This window comes from Suricata suricatta, chromosome 8, assembly GCF_006229205.1.
Source record: "Suricata suricatta isolate VVHF042 chromosome 8, meerkat_22Aug2017_6uvM2_HiC, whole genome shotgun sequence".
Taxonomy (NCBI): domain Eukaryota; kingdom Metazoa; phylum Chordata; class Mammalia; order Carnivora; family Herpestidae; genus Suricata; species Suricata suricatta.
Genome location: NC_043707.1, coordinates 120134595 through 120141604, shown reverse-complemented (window position 1 = coordinate 120141604; position 7010 = coordinate 120134595).

The following is a 7010-nucleotide window of genomic DNA, read 5'->3' as shown; positions in this document are numbered from 1 at the left end:
AGATGGGGGAGCCTGAAGCTCAGAGAGGTCAAGTTATTTGTCTGAGGACACAGAGCTGGTGAACCACAGAGCTGGGGTTCAATCCCAGGTCTGTCGCCTAGAGCCTGTGTCTGTAACCACTGCACCATGCAGTCCGTCCCCCCAACGCTCTTCAGGTCCACCCCAGTTCCTCCATCCTGACCTTTAGGCCAGCTGCCTTAGAGTAAGAAACAAGTTCTAAACCTCTAAAGGGCAAAGACAGTTTTATTTTATTCATCTGGTCTGTCCCATAATAAATTGAGGAATGAATGAATGAATGAATGAATGAATGAATATCCAGTAACTGCATGTTGGCAAGGAGGTGGGCAGGCTGGCAAAGGTGGTGGGAGGCGAGTAATTGACCAGGGGCGAGTGCTCAGACCTCTCTAAGGGGAAGGAGCCGTTCAAGGGCATAATCTTAGTCAGAGGAGGCATTAAAATTGATCTTGGTGCAGCTCATACAAATCTATGTGACAGGCCGGTAAATTGCCCATTTAATGGGCCTGGAGATGCCACAGTGGGAAAGTGTGGGGGTGGGGGCAGGACTCGGGCCCCACTCGGAACACCCGGCTGCCAGAGTGATGCTGAACGTGTAGATATGTATCTTGGGGCTGTGGATGGGGCAGACAGCATGGTGGCCAAGGGTCACTATCCGGCTCCAAAGACATCTTCTGGCACAGGATGGCGGGGGGCTCTGGCTGGGAACACAGGTCAGTCCCAGGCCTTTACTGTTGAGTGCTCTCCTCTGCCGGCCTCCCCTGGGTGACTCTGAGGACAGGAGCGGAGAGGAGGGAGGCCTCTGCCTGCCCACCGCCGCCCTCAGAACCTTTTCCAGACCTCGAAATACCAGACGTCAGCGGAAAGAAAATGACTCTCAGTTTTGCCAGAAGTCCAACTCGGGAAGAAACATAATCATGTCAAGTGGCTAACGGAGTTCTCATGGAGGCCTGTGTTTTATTTCATTCTTTGATCTTGTCTGCTCACTAAACGAATTCTGCCAACCCCCTTGAGGCCAATTGTCAAAGTAAAACATTTTAGGGGAGACGGATCTCTTACTCTGCTTACTGTGATGGCAAAATTCATTGGAGATGATTCTTTAATCACTGCAGAACCTGGAGCTGAAATTTTCAAGCCCATTCACCCTGGTTTTTCCCCCATTCCACCCGCCACCCCCACCTCGTCTTCTGGAGCTCCGTCCTCCGTCTCTTACAGAAGAGCGCAGCAAAGGAGCGTGGCTGGGCTCACGATAACCAGCCGGTGCCAGGACAGTGTCTGGGGGGAAATGACAGAGCACAGAGCCTGCCTCGCGGGGTCTGTCGGGGAGAGAGGCGCTCGCTGTCAGAGGCCCCTGCGGCCCAGGCTGACAGCGCACCGGGTGTGCAGGGGTGTGCAGACCCAGGGTCCGTGTGCTGTGTGGCAGGATGGACAGACGGGGGCGCCTGGGAAGATGGCGGTGCCTCATCCCTGATGGAGACGGGGCAGTTGCTGCTTTCCCGCTAATCCCCGCTTTCCACCCTGCCCTGCTTCCGTCCCCCATCACCGCCCACCTTTCAGATCTGAATCCTGCAGTTGGGCCCAGCCCTTTACAGTTTGCAAAGAGCTGCATTTGATTTCATGCATTCATGTTCAGTGTGAACAACATGAGTGAATGTTAACAGCTGCTGGCTATTGCAGCGATCAGCCCCATCTGTAAAATGGGCCCATGGAGCCTCCTCTGTGACAGTCCCGGGGTGACAATAGCGGGGAGATAAGTTCCTACCAGTGAGCACTTCCTGCGTGTGCTGGCGCCCTTCACACGTCCCTGGTCACTTCATCCTCAGAGCCGCCTGCGAGGAGGGAGCTATTTTCATCCCCATTTTACAGCTAAGAAAACTGAGGCTCAGGAGGGTGACCCCCAGGTCAAGTGAGGGCAGCCGGAGCTCCAGGATTGTTCAGCCACCGTGCTCTGACCCAGCGCAGGGCCCGGTGGAGTGGGCACAGGCAGGTGCTCAGGTAACCCCTCCCCTCCGGGCTGACTGTCACTAGGGTCCAGGCTGGTGGCGGGAGCCTGTCCTATCTCCTTACCCTGCCCTGTGCCCCTCCTGAGCTCCAGGGCCCTGAACCTGCCTGGTGCGAGACTTGCCACTGTCTTGGCTGTCCCTCCCCTCCAGGACGATGAACAGCCACCTTCTGTGACATCAGTGATGGCTGGTGTCACTTGTCTTGGTGGTGAAGTGGCAGCTTGCATTCTTGGGGAAACAATATGCGCTTATACAGAACATAAGCATATGCTAATGATGGATAATTACACTCCGTATTTATAGATTTACTGACATCTGTGAGACCGCTACTGACAGTTACACACCTACAGGCGCATCTCGATGTAATAACCACACGGAGGCTCCTGGGCAGCCCATGACCTGAGCCGGGGCACCCGGTGTGGGACCAACGTGCAGCCCAGGCCTGCTCACTCAGGTCTACACCCGTCACCCTCCCAGCCTTCCTGGTCTCCCAGCTTACCAGAGAGATGGCCCAGTCTGTAGGGGACCACCCTGGGAAAGACCACAGACAGTGACTTCCCCTTTTTCCAGCTGGGGAAACTGAGGCCCATTCACTCATTCACTCTCCCACCCAACAGTGTGCGGAGTGCCTGACCTGCCTCGGGCTCCACTCTAGCCCTGGGGGATCCAGCTGCTGCTGTTTGGGGGGGACCCAGGGGACAATGCCAAGTGGTGATGGGCACTTGGGGGGACTCAGGGGACAATGCAGGTGATGGGCACCTGGGGGAGACACAAGGGATAGTGCCAGGTGGTGATGGGCACCAGGGGCTGGACACAGAGGACAATGCCAGGTGGTGATGGGCACCAAGAGGAGCCCTCAAGTGAGTGTGGCAAGAGAGTGAGACTGGGGGTCAGACAGCAGGTGACATCAGTGGAGAAGTCAAGGAGGTGAGGCAGAACCATGGATCCCAGGACATGTGTGCAAAGGCATGTGGGGTGGGGAACCGAGCCTGCCCAGGGAGGGCATCCCTGTCCCCACTCTTGAGTTCAGCAAACGCTTGTGACTCTTGGTCACTTGTGAGGTCCCATGCTGAGGGCGAGGGGAGCACAAAGGACAGGGAGGGTCCTGTCTCCCGAGCCCCCTCAGGGGCAGTCGGGGTGATGATGGGGGGATGTCCCAGGAGCTGAGAGATGCAGAGGCTGCCCAGGGTGGACCCTGGCAGGCCTCGGTTCGGTCCTGGTGCTGACACTTCCTTCTTCAGCTCCCCAGCCTCAGTTTCCCCATCTGTACAATGGATGGGTGAGGGTGTGTAGGCCTCAGCCTTGTTCTAAAGCAGTTGATTCAAATGGGTAGCCTGAAATGAGACCCCTTTGGGGTGGGGGTGATTTTGGACCCCTTTCAGCCCTGAGTATATAAGTGATCAATACTTAGATGATAGAAAGGTAGAAAGACCCAAATCCTGATCTCTTCTGAGGCTCCTTTCCTTAGCCCTCTCCCCGTCTCAAGCAGTGCTGTCCTGTGATTTTATATTTTGACTTCAAACCCCAACAGTGGAGGTTCAGACCCCAGGCATGGTGGAAGGGAGCAGTGTGGCCCATCGGTTGGGCCACTGGCTTTGGCTGACGCTGGTTTCCAGTCTGGGCTCTGCCCTTTCCTTGCTGTGGGACCTCAGGGAAGTTACTTAACCTCTCTGAGCTCAGTCATATCATGTGTGAGTTGAAGATAGTAAAAGCATCCATCCTACGGGGCAGAGGCCAGACTTTGATGTGGCAACGCACTGACACGCCCAGTGGAGGATTCTGTCATCGGAACTCTCATGCCGTGTCAGGGCTGCTGATCTCTTTGGCCCCTGGTGAGCGGCTTCTCCCGCGGCTGGAGGGTGCCCCCCAGCCTGGGACCCTCCCCACTGGTGCGAAAGCAGAGACCCATCTGGGACCCCACAGCCCAGGTGCTGACACAGTCTCCGGCTCTTATTTGTCATGTGACTTGGCAAGGGGCTTAACCTCCATGAGCCTCATCAGTTTCCCCCCTTGTGAAGTGGGACCTCACGGGGTCACCGTGAGGATGGGATGAGGCGGCCTCAGTGGGACCTGGGTTCCTGGGCTCACACGATAGTTGCAGGCAGCACCACAGCACGCTCTGAGCACCCAGGAGCTCGCTGTCCCGGCTTCTCCTCTGTACCGTGGGGACTGCCACAGTCTCTGGTGTGCGGGATGCTGTGCGGGCTCCGCGCCCTCATGTGCTTACAGGTGTGCTGCAAGGCGAGCCCTGGACGCGTGGTAACTGGCCTTGTCCCCACGGATGTGATCAGCATCCTTGCTCAGCTGTCAGGGAGATGCCCCCATGCCGTCTTTGGGCATGAAGCTCCCGGCATAGGCCCAGGCATAGAAAGATCTGACAGTCAGTGGAGCAAGAGCAGGGACTGGGGAGCAGACCACCGGGTTTAAGGCCCAGCTTCACCACTTCGGGGCTGTGTGACCTTGGATGAGTTTCTAAGCCTCTCTGAGCTACAGTATCTGCATCTGTAAAATGGGGTATAGACACAACGTCTCCACTCCAGGATTTCGGAGTAATGGGTTAATGCCTGCAGAGTGCTCAGCACAGTGCCTGGCCCTCCACATTAGCTCTTCTCATTCTGGGCCCCGAGGGAGTGTGGCACTGAGAAGCCCTGAAAGCTCTCCCTTTCTGTCACCGCTGCGCTGAGCAATGAGAAACCCAGGCCAAGGGACACTAGATTAACCGTCTGGGAACGAGACAGTGTACGCCGTGCTAAATTATGCAGGGCGGACAATTAGAGAACAAAACAATCTATAATAAAGGGCTAATTGGGCGGGACAGAGGCTTAGTGCTTGGGAGGCAGAGGTGAGGGACAGGCGCCTGCAGCCCCGCGGCAGGGCTGGCTTCGGTGGCCGCGTTCTCCTTAATGACACTCCTTCCCCTCGGTACAAGTCAGGCACGTGCCCTGGGAGGCACCTGGAAAGTGCAAAATGGTAAATATGAGAGCATGTCAGTCACCTGATGCTCCGCCTCCCGGAGACAGTGGCCATTAAATTACTGATGTCTTTTTTCATTCTTTGTTTCTCCACATATGTTGTTTCTTTTTTTAAATTTTTTAAAGTTTATTTATTTATTTTGGAATGAGGGGGAGAGAGAGAGAGAGAGAGAGAGAGAGAGAGAGAGAGAGAGAGAGAGAGAGAGAGAGAGAGACAAAGAGAGAGCGAGTGAGCAGGGGTGCGGGACAGACAGAGAATCCCAAGCAGTCTACATTGTCAGCAGAGCCTGACGTGGGGCTCGAACTCACGAGCTGTGAGATCATGACCTGGGCCAAAATCAAGAGTCGGATGCTTACAGACTGAGCCACTCAGGTGCCCCAATGTATGCTATTTTCACGTCCCCATCAGGTGAGCTAGGATACGGTGCGACAGCACACGGCTTCCAGAATAGCGGGGTCATTTCTCGCTCATGTCACACGTCACTGTGGTCAGCGGGAGGGCTCTGCTCACCTCAGACACCAGGGGGCCAGGCCGATGGGGCGCCCCCATCCTAGGGTGTCAGCTCCTCCCCATGTACTTTTCTGTCTCGGTGACCGGGAGGAATGGACAGGAGGAGAACTGAGCTCTGACCTTTAAATGCTCCCTCCTGGAAGGTTCTCTCCCCACCTGTATTCTCGTTTCTCGGCCAAAGCAGGTCTCACGGGCGCCCCGCCACGCAGGCGACGTGACGTGTGCGGTCCCACGGGGCGCTGGAAGGACACCTGGGTCTGAATGAGCCCAGCCACGCCCTCCTCACGCTGCGCGCGCAGATCAGGGTCCTCGCCCGACGCTCCAGTCTGACCGGGTTTCTGCCTCATATAGTCCATTTGACTATGTGCCATAATTTATCTAACTAATCCCCATTTACGTAATCTGAATGTTTTCATTTATTACTATTATAAACAACGCTGCAAGAAATATTTTCATTCTTTAACCTTCCTCTGAATTTCTGTTTTGTTAGAAAAGTCTCCCATAATGGAAGGAAATGTGGGGTGAAATAGTACGATGTTTTAAGAACTGAAAATGGCTACTATTTAGGGAGGGAATAATCCTCAGGTCTTGTTCACGGACTCCCAGATCTGGGACCTTCTCCGCTCCGCAGGCTCCCACCCTGCCCCCTCCACCACTATGCCCGGACCCCTGCAGGGGGCTCTTGCCCTGACCCTGCTCCTGTCACTGCCCCAAAGCAGCCAGGTCACCGGGAGACTCTGGGTGGAGCCGTCCCTGCCCTGCTCCGCACCCCCCACCCCTGTTGCACTGGGCACCGTCCACACTGATGGTCCCCCCCCCCCCACCTCCGCCACAGCACATGGCAGCTGGAAGTTTAACAACACAACCCTAGCGGGCCTGGGCGACTTCCCATGGCACTTAGGATGGAGTCCTGAATCCCTCATGCAGCCTCCAAGGCCCAAGGTAGGCTGGCTCTGCTCACCTCCGATCCCCCCCATTCAAGGCGGTCCCGTGACACTGGTCTTCCTTCTGAGCCTTAGCACCTGTTTCTGCCCAGAACCTCCTCCTTGTCATCCCATCAGGCAGGCAAGTGGTCCCTGAGGGGTGAGGGGGGAATGACCGGGCCAGGGTGGGGCACCCCACGTGACCTGAGGAATGCGAACTGGGTCCCCTTGTCCTGCTAGCAGCTGCCTGGATGGACGGTCAGGATGGAGCTAGAAACCCCAGGCGTCCGAGGACGAGGCCTGGCATGTGCTGTTTACTGGGTGGTGAGTAATCGAGTCACCAGCCCTCTTTCCTGTACGGCCACTGTGGCCACGGGAATGTCCTCACAGTAGCTCTGCTGGCTAAGGGAGGAGCATCTCCATTCTGGGGTAAGGAAAGGCGCTGTCCCAGGGCCCCGCTGTGATGTGGGTTGGGCCACTTGCCTCTTGTGGCCTCTGAGCCCCTGCTGTGACGTTCTCTCTTACCCACTCTCCGGGATACGGGTCTGTGAGGGGCCGGTTTCCTGTTCCCCAGATGACCCTCATC